At 51.6% G+C, this 23,186-nt stretch overlaps 1 long non-coding RNA gene across 2 annotated transcripts in view; it reads right to left on the reverse strand.

Annotated features, from left to right (window-relative positions):
• Nucleotides 1-1,526: 1,526 nt before the first annotated feature.
• LOC110474298 (uncharacterized) overlaps nt 1,527-23,186 on the reverse strand; it is a 40,266-nt gene continuing 18,606 nt past the window's right edge. For both annotated transcript variants that reach the window (XR_004148744.2, XR_002466056.2), the window contains exon 4: nt 1,527-2,159. This is a non-coding gene — a long non-coding RNA (uncharacterized LOC110474298). The remainder of the gene's footprint in view (nt 2,160-23,186) is intronic.

A 23,186-nucleotide genomic window follows, 5' to 3' on the forward strand; every position in this document is an offset into this window, starting at 1 on the left:
CTTGGGCTTTGACACCGTCTGCCAGGCGGAGAGCGGCTTCGGGCCGGGCGAGGCGGGCTGCGGGGGGAGTGACAACAGCCCCGGCAACGCAGAGAGGGGGCATTGCCCCCTCCAAACACCCACCTTGGACGCGGCGGGGGAGCACTCTGCTTCAGAATGCGACTGATCCGGGGAATAACCCAGACGGGCTGAGACCCGACGGACTCAGCGCACCTCCCGGTGCAGAGCGGGGCGGCGGCGGGGGGACCCCGTCGGGGCTGGCCGGGGCCAGACGGTCGGGGGGGCCGCCCGGTTCTCACAGTCTGCGCCCGAGCCTGGATTCTCTGCACGTCCCGGCCGGTCCCCCCTTTGCTACTATTCAGCACTTAATTGAACATTAATGGCAGCTGGGGATGAGGTCATTGGAGCCGGCTTTTCTCACACATTTTTCATGCAAATCCGCTAAACTCTAAACAAATTTGAATAAAACCCCCTTTGTGCAGGCCCTCCATGGTGTTTTTCCACGGGCCGCTCCGCCTGTCTCCGCACACTTCATCCGGGGAGGGGGGAGCGACGGGGGAGATGAGGGGGTGTAGGGGGGGTCTCTGCTCGGGCCTGGAGCGGCAGGCAGACCCAAAGAAGCTGTGTCCTCTTCGAGGCTCTCAAGCCCAGATCGCCCCCAGGATGCCCACTGCACCAGCAGGGCCCTGCACTGTGCCATCACCTCCACTTGCAGCCCCCCACAGCACCAGTTCCCCCAGTCATATCCATTAGCAACGCCAGTTCCCCCTGTAACACCTTCACAGCACCAGTCTGCCCCCAGTAGCATCAGTTCTCCTCCAACTCACGCTAATCCCCCACTGCAATACCAGCCCCTCAACCACCATCAACCCCCCAGCAACCCAGATTCCTCCCAATGTGTCCCCATCCAGCACCTCTTGCAGCACTTGGCAATCGCTGCCTCTCTGTAAGGTGGTTTTTGGGTGCTCAGGGCTGCACAGGGTAAGAGCACGCAGACCCCCCGGCCCCCCTGCTCCGCAGCCCCCGCGCAGCCCCCATTAGCATCCCTGCGCCCGGCCCCCTGCCCAGCCTTGAACTTGGCCATGCCGGGCTGCGCTCCTTCTGCCTGCCTGGGCTCGCACAATGCCGGCCTTGACCCATTGTTTGCTTTTTTCGGATTTCAGCTGGGAAAGCGGCCACCTCGCGCAGCCTGCCCCGAGCACGCCGGGAGCGGGGCACAATGGGGAACCCTGCTCTGCAGGCAGAAGGGCTCCAAATCATTTGAGAGACATATTCATTATATTCTTTCACGGGGGTCTGTTTGCATTGGGTTTAGCGGTTACTTCCCAGACGGGGTTCAGACCAAATAAAGATCATTGAGCGGCGAGGGATTCGCTCGGGCTTTCAGGGAAATGTGCCTGATGCGGGGCACGGCGCAGCCTGGCTGCATGGCTCTCGGCTGCTCCCGCTTCCCTGTTGATTTGCCTGGGTTTATTTTGTGCCCATTGCCTCCTCCATCTCGAGACTGCACCAAATCACACGCTCACTTTTGCAAAAGAGAGAGTTTATTTTCAACAGTGCATGGGGTTGGGAGGATTTGAATGGGAGAGAATACAGGCAGTACAGGAACAGAGAGGGTGCAGTACAACACCAGCAGGGCTGCCTGGCCTGGAAAATCTCATGGTCCTCTGGGCCCCAAGCACAGTGCCTTTGGGAAGGCTGCACTCCCACAGCTCCACAGACCCAGGGATCCAGAGCAGCAAGGGCTGAGCTCTGCTCCATGAGCAAAGCCGGGGGCCAAAAGCTCCCTCCTAACTTCACACACCTGGTATTTCACCAGGTGAGACAGTGACTGGCTCAGGCCTCTCTGCCTAAGCACTTTGGTCCTGCTCTGGGGTATTGAGGGCACTGAAGGCAACATACAGGAGTGATGTGGGATGATCCCTTGGCTCCCTGTGTTGCCCTGGCTCCCTCCCCATGGCTGCACCGCTGTGTTTCAAAGTCCAGAAATCCACTGTGTTCACGAGACAAAGCTGACTCCTCTTTGAGACCAATGGAGAAGCAGGTTGGGACCCTCCTGGAGAAACTCGGAGAAGTCAGATGGCAAGTCCAGGCAGGTGGTAGCCAGCTGGAAGAAGGAACTCACAGGCTTCAAAAGTCCCTTGTCCTCTCACTGGGATCTAGGAAGGAAAGAAAAAAAATGGAGTGGTTATGATCTCTGTCAGAGAAATGGTCCAGTAGCACTTGGCTGAGAACAGACCAACTTGTCCCTGGTGGAAGAGAACTCCAATCCTCTCTCCCTCCCCACCACATGTTTCTCATGGCTCTGGACCACCTTACCCTCTTCCTTACCAGGAAAACTGTAGTCCCCAAGATGCCAAGCTTCCCCTGCACCCTCCTCAATCCCTACCTCTGCCTGCCCCGCACACCGCCAGCCAGGGGAGGGCTCACGGCTCGTCCTTCCTCCCTAGGCTTTGGGGCATGGGATTACTCTGCATGTCAGAGCCACTAAAGGCACAGCCCTCTGATGTTTTAATCTTCGTGTTAACTTTCCCTGCCCTCAGCGCCCTTGCCTGACTGGAGAAAGTGATACCAAGCCACCGAGCTGGAGCCGAAGCTGTGACGCTCAGCCAAAGTCCCCTTCTCTGCTTTCCCCACGCCTCCTGTGTTTTTCCCCACACACCTCGCACCTTGCAGCACGTTCTCCTCCCTTTTTTCTGATTGTTTTTCATCTATTTCCTTTACACTTTATCCATGTTGAGTGTGTATTCCCCTATCCCCCCAAACCAGTCCCAAGGTTTTCCTATCATCCCTTTGCTTTGCCCATAAACTGTTACATTGGAAGGAGTAAAGACTAATATAACAAATCCTTGAGTACACTTGCAAAAGGAACCATCAGCTGGTTAATTTATTCTTTTTATTGCACCAAATTGTAATTTTATAAAATATTGCAAATTTTATAAAATATTTGCAAGCCCATTTTAAGAGATAAATCTTCTGTGTGGCTCTCTAATGAGCCGCCCTGGGAGCAGCCGGCATGTGATCTGCTGTAGGTCGCACCGCGACGTTCCCAGGCTGTGACTGGATGAACCACCGTAACTCTTTGAACTGTGCAAATACTCTACACTCTGGGGTCCAGGCTGCAATTTTCATGGGTATTTTTTCTCTCTCTTAAAAATAGATCTTCTGTAACCCCTTTATTGCAATATTCATAAAGCACTTGATGGAAATCCAAGGAAAATCCCTTCCCTTCTGCAACTTTGAAGCAAGCCTAAAACTTAAGAGAGGCAGAAGCCAAACCCACCCCATGTGCTTGGGTTTGGGGAAGAACCATGGCCTGTGTTTGTCTCTGGGTACTGAGAGGACAGACCCCATACTGTGTGTGTTTAGAGAGACCCAGGCTGCAAAAAGCCAAGGCTCAGCACTTCTTTATCCCATGTGAGATCAGGAGTCATCCCAAATGTTCCCCCAAGCCTGGAAAGGATGTTGAGGTTAGGACAGATGAGATCTGAATGATGGTGGGTGCTTTCACGAGCCCAGGACTGGAGGAGGCAGCTGAAGCCTCCTGAAGGGGAAAGGCTTTACCTGGCAGGTAAAGTCCCCTGTCCTGGGCAGGGACAGGCTGAGCTTGCTTTGGCCTACAGAGAAGCTTCTCTGTAGTGTGGACAGAGGGGGTGCTTGTTGGTGCCCAACATCAACTCAGACTGGAAATCACCCTCTGCCTGCCTGGTAGGCTTGAAACTTCTGGCACTCAGTAACTGAGGGCAGGAGGGGCCAGACCAACCCAACTGATTCGACATAAGCTTCAGGAAACCTCAAATCTCCTGCATGCACTTTCTGAGCAGAGTTCAGCCTTGCGCTAAGGGTGCCTGCAAAAATAGGGCTTCACCAGGACCCAGTTCCAGCCCCAACACTGTCTTCCCTCCCAAATGTCCTGCACAGGGAAGACATCCCTCTGTGTGTGGATTTTGTGGATTTACTGTCCATCTTTTTTTTTTCTTTTTAAAGCTGAATAAACAATTGAAATTATAGCTCAGCCTCTGCCCCAACACTTGCTCTTCTGCCTCCTTGTGCCCTTACAAAGCCAGCACTGAGGTTTATATGCTGATAAACTGCCCTGCCACAGCAATTCTGGGCGGTGGGAAGCGAAAAAAAAAAAAAAGCTCAAATAATGGTAAATGGATGCAGAACGCTCTGCCTAATCAGATTCCTGTCCCCTATTGAGGCCAGGAAGGAGGGACCCTGCTCCTCCCCTGCCCTCAGCCCAGCCTCCGCTTCACCGGCTCACACGGAGAAACTTTCTGGACAATTTAATCTCGACAGGGTGTTACTTAGAAAAACCTTTTTCACTGTCAATTTTTTTCCCCCCTCCCTTCCACCCCCCCCCTCTTTTTTTTTTCTTCCCTCCCAGCCTTGATTGAATTTTGCAAGCCCCTGATATCTTTCTTTTTTGTAGGGATGCACGCTGCTTATGCAAATACCCGCCTTTCATACCAGCCTCCCTGGCTCAAGCCCTCCAACTTGAATGTGACCAAAAGCTGTGCTCTCCCCTGCTAACTCCTTAGCACAATTACACCTCCATTCTGCTCCAGGGGCCCGGGGAGGGGGGAAAAAAAATCATTTTAAACTAATAACACGTGCTGTTTGCTTTGGATAATTACAAGGGAGCTTCGGCTTCTAAGAGCTATGAAATATTCTGTTCGGCAGGGCGGGAGGGAGGCTCCGTGTTACGCCTACGCCGCGAGTTTTATCTCCTGACGGAGATGCTCGCACGGCCTCTCGAGGCTCCCTCCATCTCGTGCTCATCCTCTGCACCTGGGCAAGCGTTTACATTTCCTACGGAGCAACTTCTCGGTGCTTTGGGCTACAGGAGAGAGGAGAAGGCGCCTGACATTTTCCTTATCTCAAGTTACAATTTCCTGCAAGCATCAAGATAATAAAACATCGGAGATGGGCAAGATGAGCGAAATGAATGCGGCGGCTGAGCCTCCCGCAGCAGCGCGGGAAGGGCCGGGGAGAAAGGACACCCGGGGGATGCGGCTGCTCCGCTGGCTCTCGTTTGCATCGTGGCCCTGACGTTATTGTCCTCCTGCCTTGTCTGCTGGGGAAGTTTATGTGGAGGGCTTTTGCTGGGGCGAGGAGGAGGAGGGGAGTTTTCCCCAAAAGCACCCAGGAATCTGTCAAAAGAGGGACAGAAAAGAGAAGAAGAAGAAGAAGAAGGGAGACAGAGAGTGGGAACGTCAAGGACCCCTGACTAATGAATAGCAAGTTTGCCCTTGAACCTCCCTGGGCTTTGCCATTCCCAGGCTCCAAACAAGGGCTGATGCATGCTTGGGCCCAGCTGCAGGGGGACCGGGCTATGGTTCATCTCAGACACTTTGACAGCCCGGGCCTTTTCCCCACATAGCTCAGACTCGCCTAACTACTCCCCTGGCAACAGCTCAGTGCAGGAACCTGCGCTGAGGCCCTGCCTGCTGCATACAGAAGTACGAGGAGGAGGAGGGGAGCCGCTGGGAGAAATTAGCTAGAGACTGGCTTAACCCATCAAATGCTGGGCAGGCGTTGCCAGCCCCAGCACCCTTTGCTCAGCCCCAGCACCCTCCAGGCACCCCTGGGTGCTCACTGGCCACTATGTGCAGTGGAGCTGGAGAAGGGCAGGGGTGAGTTCAGATGTGCAGAATCCCTGTATCACAAATCCCACGACCTGCTGCTTCACCATGACCCAGTGCCTTGGACCTCATGAGTCGGAAGGTCCTCATGGTGCCAGGGATGTGGGAGGGAGCCAAAGTAGCCAGCTGGAAAAGGCCACCAGACACTGAGAGGAAAGGCCATGGCCTCTCCCCGGTGTGGTGGGACAGGGCATCCCTCCCTGCCAGCCCAAATGAGGGCAGGGGCTGGATGAGAGGCACAAAGTTGCCCTGGATGCTCTTTCTGCATTGCAGATCAAAGGCTGAGGACGAGCTGGCCTTAGGGGTCTGCACTGAATGGCTGGAGAGAACAGGCACAAGCACCCGGCGGCTCTAAAATGCGACCCAGAAACGTTCCCACATCCCAGCCCCATATAAATCAAGGGGGGAAAAAAGGGGGAGCTCCATCCCAGCCTCTGTTTTTACAGAGCATCTTTCATGTGCAGCCCCTGAGAGAGGGCTTTGCCGAGCTTGTTAAGGATGGCTCCTGCGCCAGGCAGAGAGGGGGACGCACCATATGGAGAGGAGAAAAAGAAAAGGGGACACTGAAAATGGAAAATTATGCAAAGCAGGAGGAGAGGCACTGGGGGAAAGGGGGGAGGGAGCCAGCAAGGAGGTGGGGGATGGGGAGACAGGAGGCTGGAAGGGAGCCCTGACTTGGGGAACACCATTAGCTGGCACTGGGGCTGCGTGAGGAACAGAAGTTTCCTGTGACCAGGTGCAGGACAGCCCTTTGTACCCTTGGGTGCTGTTACTGGAGGGCAGTTCTCCAGCCTGGCCTTCCCTGAGACAGTCTGGGCTGTGCCAGGGCGATGCCCAGCTGGACTGTGGTGGGTGCATTCTGTTTCTGGATCTGTGCTGCACTGGGAGACACAGAAAAAATGGAGTCCATGGTGACCTACTTCAGAGGTGTCCTGAGGACCTCTGTAACTATAGCAATGAGGTTGCAAGCAAACATTATGGTCTTTTGGACAAGAGTTTTGCTTGTCATCAATCACAAAACCCAGATTCATGTAAGGAGGTGCCAGAGTATTGTTAAGAAAAGGCTCTGACCAACAGCAATGATAGCAAGGGCCTAAACTGCCCTTGGGTCTCAGCTGTCCTTGCAGGGAAGGTGGATGCTTGGATGGGTGAAAGGAGAACCCAAATTCAACAGCCAGAGCTGTTCCCTTCCCCTCGGACCCTGCAGAGTCCCAGTGCTGCAGGATGAGCTGCAGGCCCAGTGCAGCTCAGGGATGCTGTGCAGGCATTCCAGCCCAGGCTTGTGTTACTGCCCAGCTTGTGCTCAAACTCCAGCATCGGCCTAACGTGGTGTTTGGAAAAATGACTCAGCTCTTCCAACACAGGTGTGGAGCTCCTTTTCCCTATCCTGGAAACACTGGCCACCTTTGGGGAAACACCCCCCTTGTCATTGTGACAGTTTCTTTTTCCTAAAGCCACTCTGTGCCCCAAACTTGTGGCATTGTGCTGGCTCGCTGTCATGGGCCATGACCAGCTTGCACATCCTCACTGGGTGCAAGCCCCCTTCTGCAGCCCATCTTTTACCCAGCAAGGAAAGCCACCCACACCCGTGCGTGGTGCTGGCTGCTCTGTGTCTCCTGCTTTGTCCCCTCTGTGCCATTCCCATCTCCCTGTTCAGTGGCTTTTGTTCAGAGCAGCCAGTGTTTTTCCTTCACTCTCCTCAGCATTGCTCGACACCAAGGAACACAAACTGCTCCTGGCTCCCACCTCTCATCACTCTTGGCCCTGTCACAGCCTTTGATCTCACACCCGTATCTACCACACTGCTCCCTTTTCTAGCTCCTTCTGTTAGTTCCATCAGGAAACCTTCTCTTGCTGCATCCCAAATGGATCTCCCCATTAAACCCATCTACTGTGCTTCCCTCCATTTACCACTGGTTAATTTACCATCAACCCTATGCCCCTAAACCCTCATTTCAGGCAGGTGTGGGGAAGATACTTTTGAAGCCAGTGCACCAGAGGGGCTGGTGCAGAGACAGACGTGGGGCTGTGTCTGCAGAGATGGGCACACTTGTCCTGGCACACACGTGTTCCTGCCTGCACATGCCAACACCTACATGTTCCTGCCCACGTTCCCGCTGCCACATCTGAGGCTGGGGGATTTCAAGGGGAGCTCTTGTTCTCCAATGGGGCACAGGCATTATCTGCACAGCACATCTGCAGGTTGGGATTTGGGATGTTTGGTTTTACAGCCACTAGACTAAAAAGAAGCCCTACCCATTTAGTTTCTTCAAGAACCATGCCCTGGAGTAAGGCTACATGTGTTGGTCAGATCCTCAGTAAAGCCCTGGAATAAGCTGTAGGCACTGAAGAGGATTCATCTAAGCAGCATACAGAGAAAAATAGCAAAAAATAAAGTTCAGGGGGGCACACGAAAAACAGAGCTTCCACCCACAGAGCAGCTGTGTGGGGCTCCAGAGACAGGCAGGCAACGTGGGAGATGTTTCAGAGCTTGCTCTCAAAATGATAACATTTGCAACCGCTTGCCTTCTTCAACCACTGGAGGTACGCTGAGCTACCTGCCCTGCAGAGACACATTTCATCCTTCAGGGACAGGACTTTGTCCTGGGCTGCTTTAAGGCTGGCTGGCCCTTGTGGCAGCATGTTGCAAAAATGAGACGTGCCTTCGTGGGAGAGGAAGAAGATGGATGTACTCTATCCCTTGGCATTCTGACAGAGGCAAGGAACTGCCCCTCCGTGAACAAACCCAGGCAGAGGGGCAGTTTGGTGTTCTCACTGCAAATACCCACCCACTAGGAATGGGCGGTGTGGGGAGAGCAGATGGGATTCGGGGTGTCCTTTGGATCAGGCTGGCCTCAGCTGCAGTGCTGGAAGCTGAGCCGTTTCCAGGGAGGATATGGCAAGAACAGTGAGTCCTGCCCAAGTGACGGTCCAAAGCGCTGGCACTTCGTCCTGATTCAACCTCGCCCCAGATTCCTGCCCTTGGCTCGCTTCCAGCTTTCTTTCTCCTTGACCCATCTCCATCAAAAGAAGTGCTGTTACGAGTCTCTGCTCTGAGTTTCTAGTCTACAAATAGAAGCCAAGCAGCACCTGCTCCGGAGCTGAACATTTCCACTAAACCCTATTTTGATGCCTGTCCCGGCCAAAGAAATCTTTTGGGACCATGTCACTTGTATGAGATGTTAAATATTTCCACCTCCAGCAATACAAGACATTGATACTATACTGAACTACACAATTGCTATATGTCCCTGCACTTCCACCTTGGCTGCAGAGATGCCTCACAAGAGCTCATCTCCAGCAAATATTTCTCTGAACAGGGACAGGGAGTTGGTTGCCTTGAGTGCTGGGGCCGATGTGTTTATTGGGCAGCAAAGCTGGCCCTGCCATCTCTCCCAGGGAATCTGTGCCATGGGAGCTGCTAAAACAGCATTTCATTTCCAAACAGGGCCCCAGAGACCTCTTGTGTGAAGGATTCAACAGAGCGAGGCGGGGTAGAGCAGAACAAGGAGATACAACCCCAGGCTAAAAACAAGGCAGACCCCAGGTTTGATGGACCTTACTGCTCTGCACCAGGGTTCAGGCTAGCCTGTCCCCTTGAATCAGTGCCAATCTCTCCTGGGCCACCACTGATGGGGAAATGGCAATTTGGGATTTTTTTCACCTCCTTCTTCCCCCATTTTCCCTCCCCTAACTCCTTTTCCGCATCATAAGCAAAGTCCTAATAAAGCTCCCATCCCCACTGCCAGCCCTGCACCATGCTCCCAGCAGAAAAGAGATGCAAAGCCACGCTTGGAATCTGATTCCCCGGCTTTAAACGCTGCTCTGCCAGCAAAGTGCGACTTGAAAGCTCCCCTGTCACAGTTACAAAGCTCCGAACAGCCCTTCCTCGGATAATCACGCTTATCTCCAGATTAAGAAAGAGAGACCTGCAGCTGAGGCTGGTCACATGGGCTGGGATGTGGGCAAATCTCTTTTAAACAATCCCCATATAGCTGTGACCTCCACCGCAGCCCAAATACACCGTCCCTCGGTCCCACTCCAAAACCAGCTCTGGAGACATGACAGAGCATGTGAGAGGAGACTGGGCTGGGGATGGTGGGGGAGAGGGAAACCACGGGGGAGGAGTGAGAAAGCAGCGGAGGAGAGGAGGAGAGGAGGGTGAGAAAGACGGAAGAAGAAATAAGTAAAGGGAGGATGTGGGAGAGGAATAGGATGTGGTGGAGAGGGAGGAAAAGTGCATGAATGGAGGGGGAGGATGATGAAGGACAGGGAGGTCTCTGCTACTCTTCCTGTTGGGGATTAGTTGTCCCTGCACTGTCCTCAGTTTAACTCTTCCCACTCTGTCCCCGACTGGCAGCCTAGCCTGATTACGTGACTCCAGCTGTGCCAAGCAGCCTTGGCAGGGAGAGCACGTTACCTACTTTGCTGCCACGGATTCATTAAGAGGCTTTGCTTGTGTGGGAATAGTCATCCCAACGGGGAAAGGGAAAAAAACCCCTTCTGCAGATCAACCTGGCGAGGAGCTCTGACAAAGCGGTTTCTACAGCCCTGCCCAGAGTTTTGGAGACAAATAAAGAGAGATAGGGATGTGCACACAGGAGAGTAAGTCACAGGGGTGGGAGGTCAGCTGGAAGGGGTTCTTAGCATGGCCACTGCTCAGAGACGGGGTACCAGACAGGGAAGGAACTGCAAGCCCTTTGCAGGATGCTGGTGCCTGGTTCTTCTTTATGATTAAAGGCACCTTGCATCTGGGTCAGGCTTGGATGACACATTCACCCTCTGCATAAATGAAAGGTCTGAGCAACTGCAGAGAGACTTTTTCCAACAGCAGGTTCCCCTCTTACATCCATGTGGGATTAACACAATTACTTTGAAATGGAGGAGCCCAAACAGCTCTGAAACAGGCACAGAGTGCTGGGGCTGCTCATCTCTGAGGAAGCCCACTTTCTGCTGGCACTGATTGGGGTTTCCAGCCACGGCCACCGGCTGCAGCCCGCCGGAGGGACGGCAGTGCTGCCTCTCCAGCTGCTCATTATTCACCCTGCGCAATTAGGCACCGCTGATAAGTCACACGAAATTGCCTTTGTTCTCCAACTGGAAGACCTGCATTTCATGGGAATCCCTTTTTTCCTGTACATTACTGATGAGCTGCCCACTGTACCTACTGCTGGAGTGGCAGTGAGGATTTTGGGGCACTCTTTGGGCTGGCCCCCATAGACATCCTGTGCAGGTCGATGCGGAGGTGTAGCCTGGCCCTGCCTGTGTTCCCGGACTTCTCTGAGCACAAAGGAGAGCTGCTCCTCCTGCAGCTCACCAGGGACTTGTCAGCCCTCCTCCAGGCAGGTGGCTTTGTTGCTTCCTGTCTACTCTACCGTCTCTCCATATCACTTCCCAGCTTCCCTCCCAGTAGCAGAGGAAAACCCAGTGCAGCTGCAAAGTCAGCAGGGGAAGAGGTGTCAGCCCTACCCAACCCAAACCCCCAACAAGCCACCTTACCTTGTTCATGACCTTCCCCTTCCTCCCCAGTCAGCCATCAGGAGTAAACCCTGTGCTCTGCTGCTTGGACCAAGCATCTCCCACCCAGGATCCCTGCAGGGCCAGCCCTGCTCTATCGTGTACCGGCTCCTGCTCTTCATTCCTTCACTGTACCAGAACCCAAGTATGGAAGAGAAGGCAAAGCAAACTGGAGCCAACATGAAGCTGGATGCTACCAAGCTCCACAGGAGGCAAGCTGTGCTCCAGTAAACTTCCCAAAATGACCTCTGCTTCAGAGCAGCCTTGTGCCATGTAAGACCTCGCTCTGTCAGCATCTGGCAGATGCTCAGATGGGACCACAGGGAGAAAAGACATCTTGGCCCATTCAAGAGTTTCTTCCCATTCTGCTCAAGAAATGTATGTGGGCTCTTAAGTCTTGTTGATTTAAGGGAAAGGATGCAAAATTAATTTAGACAGGAAATTAATTAGATGTGAACTGATGTTTACATCCCTACACATACAATGAATTCTTGTGTGAACCTACAGAATGCAGATGGATGGATGGATGAATGATAACAGCAGTCTAGGAATGACATTATGTGCTGGTCCATACGCTGGGGATGTAGAAAGACTTTTCTCTGCATTGCTAATTAATAACTCTATCCTGAGCAAATGTTGATAAATCCTTTATAGAGCATGTTATCTCTGTCTCTCCAACTCCTGTTCTGCATTTCTATTTGCCTGTTTCCACTGCTCCACCCCTGGCACCCACACGCTTCACTTCCCTCCCATATTTTGTAACTGGTAGCAGATTTGACTCCCTTTCTGGAGAAAGAGGCGGAGGTTTTGTTACTGGGACTTTGTGTGAGTGATTGCATGTGTATGTGTGTATACAAAGATGGATACAAATCCATTGGAAATAAACACCTTTTAAGGGACTTGAGAGAAAGACACACAGGGCAGAGGAGAAGAAAGAGCCTACAGACCCTCAGCCAGACAATCAGCCAAGATGAAGAGAAAGACCCAGTGAACCAAAAAAAGCCTCAGTTCTCTTTTAAACTCTCCATGATTTGCAACGAAAGCAGCAGATCCCATCGCTGGGAAGCCGAGCTCTGGCGATGTAACCCTCACCCCTTCTCCCAGCCCCGCACAGCTCAATTACCCCGGGCTGCCAGGCTGCACTGAGCACACCCCCACCACCCCGCATCTCCCCCGCCGCCGAGACAGCTTTCACCAATGGAAGGAGTACAAATATATTCATTGGCACCTTATCAGACATGCATGCAAAACTAATTAACATGGGGAGACATGCAAGCTGCCACCCAGCCACAAATACACACCCACGAGCATGCACACACACACGCACGCATGCACAAGGCAACCCTTGTCTAGGGGGGACATTCAAAAGGCTTTGTCACTAATTTAGGCATCTGTCTCAGTCTGGTCTGGTCCTCCTGGCTAGGCTGGAGTTGTGGTTTTTTTCCCACTCTGTTTGACAATGCTGGGAACATGCCCGGAGACCCCTCATTCAAATCACCCCTTGACAATGGTCTCATTGTGTGAGCATATAGAAAAGGGAAAGGATGGGGGAGAAGATGTGGAAGGGGGGTAAGGAATTAAAATGTGAACCCAAGGAAGTGTTTACTAACACAAGCCTCGCAGCTGCCCCGTCTCTCCTCCACCCCCTTCTTCCGCCCCCGGCCATTCCAATGGCCCAGCTTGTCCCCAGTTTGAAGCTGGCAGCAGGATGTCGGGACAGTGCAGTGGGAGCAGGGATGCACAGAGGTGCACAGAGAGCAGGCAGACTGAAGGGATGAAGCCTCAGGGCATTCAAGTCTTTGGCATCAGGGGGGCAGGTACAGGTTAGAGAAGATAGAGGCAAAGATGCCTTGGAGAGGATTAGGGACTTAAAATGTCCTGGGAAGGACATCTTCATGGAGGAGCAAGAGATTTATTGGTATAACCACTCCAAGGCTTTTTCTGGCAGGAACGAAAAGTGCTTAAACCTGGCCTGGTGGATTTAGAGCAAGTGAGCAGCCTCGCTGCACGGTTTGGACTGCTCTCTTTGGTGCTGCAGCCAGACATGCTACAGCACGAGAAGAAAGTGGGGGAGCAGCAGGGTGTTGGAGCTGGGGGCTCAGAGGATGGACCAGACTCCCTTCAGGACCCCACTCTCTGCCTATTGCTAGTTATTAAATACCAGGAGAGGAAAAAAAAATAGGAAAAAATGCCCCAATGCCCTGAGCACCCCCAGGCATGCCTGGGGAAGGAAATAGTGAAGGTGCAGATGGGGGGTGTTCGCCCCCAGCCCCACCGCGCTTGACTGGCCTTGGCAGGCTCCGTTCAGCTGGAAATGCCCAAGAGCCAGCAGAGCAAAGGGAACGGGAGCTGGGGAGGGGGAGAAGATGATGACAGCATTTTCCATATATGCAAATGCATCCACACGAGATACCCAGAGGGAGACAAAACAAAGAGACCTCAAAGAGGCTGGCTCTGAGACCCGCACAAAGCCAGATACCTCCGCACACCTACGGTGTTTGCACGTGAGGACCTGTGCAATGCAAGATGCAATGCTGCCCAGAGGTTCCCCCCAATCTGAGCAGATAGCAGCCTAAAGAAAGCCTGGTGGAGGAGCCCAGTGAAAGCTGCAAAGACAAATGCCACAATCCCACATCCTCCTACACAAACAGGTGCACCTTAGGAGTACAAAACTATTCCTGTCCTTTAGCTTAGTCAGAGAAGAGAAAAGCTGTGATGCAAACCCACATGAGCCCTGCCTTGGTGGGCAGAGGTAGCTCTGCTCCTCCGACATTGCTCCTGCAGTCAGATCCACCCCCTTTGTGTGATTTCCATAAGAGGAAAGCTAGGAAATTCCTGGACATTACTAAACAAGGCCAGGCAAAATGTCACACAGAAACCTAAGAATGTACATGAGGCAAAACCAAAAGTCACCTGTGCAAACATTTCTGCTTAAAAAGGAGAAACTACTGCAAGGTAAGCAGATCTGTGCTTTTTATCCAAACAAGTGGTTGTGAGCAGTTTTATTGCCACATTTCCGTGCCCCAATACACAGGGATAAGTACTCGACACACAGTGACACGTAGGGACTCGGGGACAGAGCTGTTGTTTTAATAGGGCAATGAAGACAGCAAATGAAATAAAACCCTACAGAGATCAGCTTGCAGAACTCAAGGCTGAGAAAATCTATTTGATGGTAAAAGGAAACAAGGACACTCATGATTCTGCTCTCATTTCCATGCTGTAAATTTGGGCAGGTTTTACTGAACGCAATTAAATCATCACTTAGGATTTAACCTGGTGAAGCTGAGGGCAGACCTTGCTACAAAGACCCACCTCTGAGCTCTTCCCCTCAACTTGCTCTGCAGAGGCCAGCAGGAGTTGTGAGAAAACTGAGTGAAAAAGCAAGGGAATTCATAGATCCCTGCCAGTGTGGCCATTTCAAAGCCCCCTTCAGCTCTGTCTTGCCTGTTCATTCCTTCCCCAGTGATTTGCTGCTTTGCTCATGGAGCTTTGGCTTCAGGGAACAGTCAGTACCAGCCTGGCAAGCACAGAGACTCAATGGTATTTGGGCATCTCCTTCCCTTTGCCTCTAATGGGAACTGAAAGCCTCAGCAAAGCCCCAACACATCCATTCCCTGCCTCTCGTACCTGATCCTTCCTTTCCAAAACTATTAGAGTCCCAGTGGGGATCTCATGCAAGACTCTTGCAAGAAACCCTACAAGACCCTCTGTTATTAACACCTCTTTGACTATTCTTTACATTTCCCTTTATTTCAAGACAGGGCATTTCAAAGTCTTTTGCCCAACAGCACAGTTTAACACACTGAGTTTCCCAAGCAACAAGTAATAGAACTCCTCACCTACTTGTACCACACAGGTAAAGTCACCTCAGGGCTGTGATCTTAAATCCATACATGCTTTTCCCCATGGACTTTGAGAGCTGTAAATCTCAACATTTCATTAAACAGATCACTCAGAACAGATTGCCTCACAACATAACTTCTCGGCTGGCCACTACCCACGAGCAGATGATTTTACATGACATTTATTCATGCAAATTGCCGAGGCTGTAGTCTAGTTACCCAGCAAGAGCATAAAAAATTACAGTTTAGATGCATAAATGCTGGCACCAGGAGAGAAGACACGATGAGACTGGAAACACACGCCTGGGTTTCACATAGAGTGCAACAAAACTTAGAGGGAGTCATCATCAGGAATAACCCCCCCAAAATGATCCAGGGGAGGCAGAGAAAGGCATGTGCAAGGCTGCAAGGGCTACAGAGAAATGAACTTATCCTGCTGCATGTGCAGGAACCTGCCATGGGGAGAGTACACGCAACATTTTACGTCACTCACAAAGCCTACTCTGTCCAATAAAGTGGGGAAGTAAAACAAAGCATGAAATCCAGGCATAAATTAGCATCCCTCTAGCCTAGCTTTATTTGTGCTGCTGCTGCTGTGGATTAGCATCTAGCTGGCTGACAGGCTGATAGGCAGACAGAAACAGGGAGAAATAAAAAAAATTAAAAAAAAAAAAATCAGTGGGTGTCTTTCTTTTTCTATGGTTTCTGGGATGTCTACCTTCAAAGTGCAGGCAGTGTTCATCCCTTTAGGACCTGAATTTTTCCATCTTCCTGTGAGAGCAATAGGCTCCGTAGGAAAGCAAATTCCCCTGAGATATTTGTGCCTGCACCCTGTGGAGCTGGCACCCGTCATCTAACGCAAGCCCAGTGTGAACCCGTCACATCCTCAGCCAGCATCCCCCCGGCATCCACAGCTCCGCTGCAGAGAGCCGCAGAGCCCTGGGAGCAGCTACGGTGTGGGGCTGGGAGACCTTGAGGATATAGCACCTTGCCACAGGCACACACAGGGAGCAGCAGCCTCGGGATTAGCTCTGGATCATGTTCACCATCGCCTGGGGCAGCTGCTTCCTTCACCGCTTGCAGCCACGGCTGGGGTTGGTACCTGATCCCAGATGACAAGACCGGGATCTCACGCCAGCATCTCCTCCCAGTTTGTGTCAGAAATGTGTCACTGCCTGCTCCTCGGGCAGGAGGACCTGCAGAGAGCTTCCATCGGGCTGACACGTAGCCTCCCGCCCCTCAGGGCTGCATGGCAAAATGAGTGGTCGTCACCAGAGACATCCCTCCTCTCAGGGCTTGGTGGCCTCGTGCCCACCCGCCCTTTCCAAGCACAGCCACGAAAACATAGCACTGAAGAGGTGCCAGTCTTGACAGCCACCACTCCAGCCCTTCCCAAACCAGCCCTGCCAAGGGAGCCTTTCTGCCCTAGCAACTTCAGGCAGCAGAGGGGAGCTGGGAAGCTCCTCAGTGTGGCACTTGTGCACAAATTGGGTGAACAACAGCACTAAATTTGTCTGTGGTAAAAGCAAACTGCAAAGCCCATTTCCACCCTCACTGAGACATTCAGAGTTTGACCAGGCTTTCAGATCACAGGAGATTTTTAGTCCTTGCCTGTCTTGTAAGGAGCCAAACACAGAGCTCAGTTTTAAAGCTATGGAAATCAAATTTTCAGCCACTTTTCAAAGGTGGCCTAGAAAACACAGACTAATTCTGCACAGCCATAAAGCAAGTCCCTCAGGAATACAGCATGCAGTTCAGACACACCCATGTCCCTCTGCCTTTCAACATGACTCTCACTGAGTGGGTCTGATCAAGGGATGCAGGTGTGAAAATTCCCCAAGATGCAGAGAATCTCTCCTTGGCAGACCCCTTACAGCTCTCAGCTCCTCAATGAAGTGTGCTGGCCCTGCTGATCACTGGTGCCACAATCCCAGTAGATTGGGACTGCCTTTGGAGCATGGAACAGGCAAAGCCTTTCTTGCAGCAGGCATCTGTGACCAGTTTTGCTTGCTCCATGCCCAAATGGGTCATCACAGACAGATTTTCCCCAAAGGAGGAAGAAGGGCACTCTGCAGAGCTTCAAGCCAGCTGCAGCTGGAAATAGCCCAAGCAGAAGAGATGCATCCCTGTTCCTCCAGCCACGCTTTCCCTGGAGTGCTTGATCCAAGTCTGGAATAAAGCACACCATCACCATCCTCATCCCACTGCACGCAGAAAGACAGTCCCCTCCACATCCATGCAGCCACAGAGGCATCTATGGGAACATCCCATGGTATCAGTAGAGCGGTTTCTTTTAGGGGCTAGGAAGGAAGGGAAGAAGGATGAAGAGAGTGTAGAAACCGGAGCCTTTGTTTCCCAGCACTCAGCCATGCTGTTAATTAGGTAGCAGAGACCAGCCACTTCCTACCACATCCTCCAGCTCTTGCAGCAATAGCAGGCACTCCTTTAGTCTCTGTCCTTTGGGGATGAGAAGGAGGCAAGAGGCAGAAGTCAGTCAGAGCCTACAGAAATGCAACAAGCTGCAGGAAGGATCTTTCCTTTGCAAGGCAACCGGCGCCTGATGGGCTCCCCAGCCAGCACTTATCTATGTGAACCATTTGTTTCCTCCCCAAGCTCTCAGCTTGCTCTGACACAACACCCATTCGCCTGATTGCAAGCAGAATGAGTCAGATGGGTCCCAGCCTTGCACCCACTCAGAAGCCCTCTGTTTCTACTCTGCTCCTCAGCACCACGCCATCGGAAAGCTCAGCCTGGGCACTGTGCAGGACCACAACTGCCTTAAAAGCTTGGTACAGGTCCAGACTCACACATGTAGTTTACCCTTCATTCTGGAGAGCTACAGTACACTTCTGCATGAGATGCATTAAAACTCACACTGGCAACAGCACATTCAGACAAGCGGCCGCTGGGACCAAGGCAATACCTATGAAATGTATCACAAATGGACTGAAGGAGCACATTCCCTTGAGTCACTGGTCCAAGTGGCAGCTTGGGACATGTCTGCAGCAGCCTGGGGAGATCCTGCACAGTACTATGAGGACACCACAGAGACAGCATCTTCTCCTCTGGCTCTTAAGCAGAGTCTTCCACAGCGCTGCACACAGTACATGACCTCTCAAGTTAAAGTAAGGACCAAATAAATTTTAAAAAGCATTTTTTTTCTGAGTCCTGGCAGCGTGGAAGTCAAACACTGTTTTTCAAGCTGTTCCCAGAATGAAACAGAGCCATACATATCCATAGGCACAGCCAATCTGCATCTGTACAGCCTTGTTCTCACCACCTCCACTAGCACACACAGAGATGTGCATCCCTCTCTTGTAGAATAGGGTGCCAGAGATCAACATCTCCAATTATTACCTTCTGGACCACAGACCACTGTGCCCAAGTTGCTCTGTGCCCAGGACCATCCAAAATGGCTGGGACCACTCCTGAGAGTCCTCAGTATGTCTAGGGGCTTAAATGAGACCCAAGCCAGCCACTATGTAACCCAATGTGATCCATGACACTTTTTGAGTTGTCAGTCTCTCTCTTCCTCCCTGTTCAGGTGTTACGCAGCATCCTGCACTGTCAGCCTTGAGCTTTGAGTCTTGATCTCCAAAACTGCTAGGACTCATTTCAAAAACCAATTAATTGGAGGAGTTTCTTCAGACTGATAATGCCTAAGCCCTACAAGGTCTTTGACTTGTTTCCAGAGTTTTCCCTGCAATTAAGATGTCTCTAAATACATTTCTTGTTAGCATAATTCTATTAATTTTAAGTGAGGACTGAGACTTTAAAACAGTCCTTGATTACAGTTGCTGGGGGTTTACAACAGACACCCCAAATCCCAAGGTTTGCTCTAAAACCCTTGTGAATTATTCTAGACCAGCCTTGCCAGCTGCTCTTCTACCCAAAAGGCACCTTCCCATGAGAGCAGAATAGTAGAAGAAGGGAAGAAAGCTGGAAAACAGCCATTTCTGGGACTGAAATGAAATCAGGAGGAACAGTCCCAAAAGTCTCTCTTAGCCTTGGCCACCAGCAGCAGCTACTTGTGACACCCCCACCAAGTGAGAGCCAGAGGAAGAGCCACATTGATCCTGCCTTGCTAGATTTTATGCCAAGCTTGTCAGCAAGGCACGCTCGGGTTTGGCTGCCCAAGAAATGCAAACCTCTGCTTTGTGTGGTTTTCTGGACACCTCCTGCTACCTTCCCTAAATCCCAAAGCCAGCAGCATTCCTTACAAGGTGCACACTATGCCAGAGGCAGCAAAGACGTGCTCCTTGCAGCCTCCTGGCCCCAGGCCTTCTGCCAACACCATCCCAACATGGGGCACGCAGGCAAAAGAGCTGCCGGAGGAATCCACACCAAGCGGCGCTGAGCACGACCTTTCTGCTTTACAATGGTAACCTGAATCCTAAATACTGGATTTCTAGGCACGCATTAAAGCCATGAGACAATGGAGACGGCGAGGCTGGGGCTGGCTGCAAGCCAGCTCCATGCCGGCCCCGCCAGCGCCCGATGTTTCCCATTTCCTTCTTTTTTCACCATGGCAGATAAGCTAAGTCCCCCTAAGCCAGGAGGCAGGTGCATGCAGGAGCTCACCCCTGACTTGGGGACTGTGCGTGACTCACTCCCCATAGAAGGTGGATGCCCAACAAGACCCAGAGAGGTGGTTGCTTTCCTCTCTCCCTCTCTCTCTAATATGAGCATTGCTTCTCCTTTAATTGGTTTCATTCATGGCGGCCCTTTGCTAAATGTAATTATGCCAGGCTCTCTCCATCTGTCTGCGTTCAGGAAGAGACATCGCTCTCACTGTTTTTATCTTCAATCTTTATTTCTGCATTAATCCCCGCTCTGCAGCTCACATGTACAACAATGTCCAGGACCTCCTGAGGACATACAGACACATAATGAAGAGCAGGATTTGTCCCTGGGTCTCTCCTGGCTGGAGGACATTTTTTCACAGGGAAAGCCCCATACCTCAGTCACTCTGTAACATCTACATCTCTCAATGATACCTCCACAAGCCAGTCCTTTTGCTGGCACTCAAGAGTTGTCTGTGAGCCCAGGCAAGAGGAGACGGCTTGATTTTGTCTGCATCACAGAGATGTCTCTGCCCTGTCTTCCCAAGCCCGGTACATAAAGGTAGCAAGATGTCTGCTTAGGTTGACATGGACCGCTTTTCACATGGAGACAGTATTCAGTCCCAAACTACCACACTCATTTTCCTTTCCAGGAATGCAGACAGGGTGAACACGGCTGAGCATAGGGATTAACAAACCTCAGCTTTGCAAGGGCAGCTCAGAGCTACATAGCTGAGGCTGCAGAGCACCCAACACACCCAGAAGGATTTCATCCCTGGGGATTCATTACCCAAGGTTCTTACACCTTCCTCAGCCAGGGTAGGTAGATCTTGGGGGAAAACACAATGCTAAAGGAGCTGTTGGTTTATCGAGAGACCAAACCCAGTGACACAGACCCTGGGCAACCAAGCACCATCTGGTGACCGCTGTCTCCCGACACAATAGCCCACGTTGGCATGTTTATGATAGAGACCAGAGGCGGATTCCCATTATCCCCATCAGATCCTGTGATGTGGTTTCAGGAGAAGGACCATGAGAAGCAGATGGGATGGCAGAAGAGAAAAGAACTCAATGAGACAGACAGACAGGAGAGATTTATATGAAGCTAAAGCGCATACCCATAAACATGGGATAAGTAAATAGCATGTAAGTATGAAATTAAATGCAGGGAATCCATGGCATCCAGTAATCAGTCAAATATCTCCTTCACCTCTTTTTCAGTTTATCATCGGCATTTTAAAATGAGATATTTATGCCAATAAGTAAGCCAGTTGCATATTGTAACCCTGCAAATATTGGCTTGGATCTGAGAGATTCGTCCCGACAGACAATTCATTTTTACAGTTATTTTTGGACTCCCGGCTTTCGTGGAACACCAGCTCTCTGTGTTGGATTTTATGCCCCTGAAATGTATTTACAATGCATGGCATCTGTATTGTGCATTACACACTTAAATCATTGCATTTCATTCATCGCTTGTAAAAAAAAATATTGCAATATCCTGAAGCTCTGAATACTCAAATTCAAAATATAACTGCTGCATTTTCAGAGTAATGCTATAAAATAATGTTGTATTTTTAGATAAAGGAGGGAAAATTGATCATGAGGAACATGGATTCCCAAGATCTGGGAAGAAGGGGAGTTTGGATCTCACACCACGATAAATGGGTAAAAAAATAAAACTAAAAGCTGAAAAACCCACAAAGGTTTATTTTCTAAACAAGAACATGGAAACATTTTGTCACTTAAACAAAGGGAGGAGGGCGGGGGAGGCTCCGCATCCTTGGCTTGCTCTATGCAATGGACAAATACTATCAGAAACAAAAAGCATGGCATAGTTAGCAGAAGCTCAGCGCTTTAGAATCAATGTTATGTATTTAAGTTCCTTTTAGGGGAAGCCTTTCTGCAATTGGGGGTAAAAAGATTTCTGGTTTTAAAGGCTTCTGTCATTGTTGCCCACAAGCAGAAGAGAAAGGCGCTTTCTTTGTCATCCGGGGGTTTATGGCAACACCTTAATATGTCCTTTTCATAGGTGAAGCAAGGCACACAAAGCAGCCGCGTGCCAATGCGTCCCCCCCGCCACCAGTAAAATAAATAAATGGAGGAACGCGGGGACGGCGGCCGTCGTAATCCCTCGGCAAAGAGGCAGCGAGGATGGTCTGGCGGGGTAAATATCGCACGTCTCCTGCCAAACCCCGCGTGGGCTATTGTCCCGCCACCCCTTTTAGATGTCATTAAGGATTTTTCGCATACAACCAAACGAGCGGAGGGGATGAACGCACTCGCTTCTTCCCCACCAGTTGGAGAAGCCATGACGAGGCGGCTGGGAGCCGGCGCAGGAAAAACACAGGGCAAATTAGGAAGTATGTTAATTCAGTTAATATCACAGAGGGGCTGGCGGGCGGTGGGGGGGAGGTGTGCGCGCAGATTTTCCGCCCGAGGAAGGAGGTGGCAGAGAAAGAACTGGGGCATGCCAGCTCCCGTTATTGTTCTGCCTTCATCGGTAATTAGCAAGATAAGGAGGGGACGGCGTGAGGGAGGCAGCGTGGCGAGGACAAGGCAGCGCTGCACCCCACCTCATGCCCATGCGGCCATCTTACAGGCGGCGCTCGCCTCCCGCAAAATGGCCGCCGGGGCCCACACTGCCTCAGGCCCGCAGCTGGCCCATCCCAGCGGGCTCCCCTCCGCCAGCCCCGAGGCAGTGGGCACCCGGGAGCAGTGGCAGCCAGTAAAGGGGAGCCTCGGGAGAAAAGGAGTTGCCATGGTGGGCCGGAGCGCGCTGGCGAGCGGCCATCTTAGCGCGGGGCGTGCTCGCGGTGCCATGGGCACGCGGCGCTCCCGCAGCTCTCTCCCCAGCCCTCCCGGCTGGAACGCTCTTGGTTCACTTCTCCTTGGCCAGGCGGCACACACTGCCTGGGCCCCGCTCGTGGCCACAGAGGCGGCTGTGCCCTCGCCATAGCTTTACTGTTGGACACGAGCGGGCTTGTCCCCACACAGGCGGATAACCTCCCGCCTCACTGTGTCCCACCAGTTCTGAAAGCCGCCAGGCTCTGGACTGGCCCTGGAAGACACGGCCTGGACAGATAGAGCGTTCCGAGAGCTACAAGGCAAGATGTCACCTGGCCAGCCATCAGAGAGTGAGTTATAGGCAAATTATGCCTTTCCCCTGGCCAAAACAGAATAAATCCCAAACCAAAACTGCAGCAATATCAGTAAAGAAGACATGAGCCTCCTAAACCTTAATTTAACACAAATTTAAAACAAGGTCAGTTATAAAATGCATGGTTACACAGATGACACAGATAAAGCTACAGATACATTTCTCACTTTACAGCGGACACATCAGTGTGGCTCAGTTCTCCAAATGAGCAACACCAAATACCAAACAAGGAACCCCCACCTCTGGTCTTGGGCTGCCCTCAGGACAAGACCAGCAATCATTGACACTAAAGCAGTATTTGGAAAGAATTTCAGGTGCCTTTAGCTATGATGGGACTACTTTGGTGCAATAGGCACACAACGCACATTGAAAATTCGGCTTCTGCTCCAGTACTGTGTGGAGAACCAGAGGGTGATTGCAACCGCATGCAGGCAGGGCCATGTTATACATCTCA

The sequence above is a fragment of the Lonchura striata genome, chromosome 11 (assembly GCF_046129695.1).
Source record: "Lonchura striata isolate bLonStr1 chromosome 11, bLonStr1.mat, whole genome shotgun sequence".
Taxonomy (NCBI): domain Eukaryota; kingdom Metazoa; phylum Chordata; class Aves; order Passeriformes; family Estrildidae; genus Lonchura; species Lonchura striata.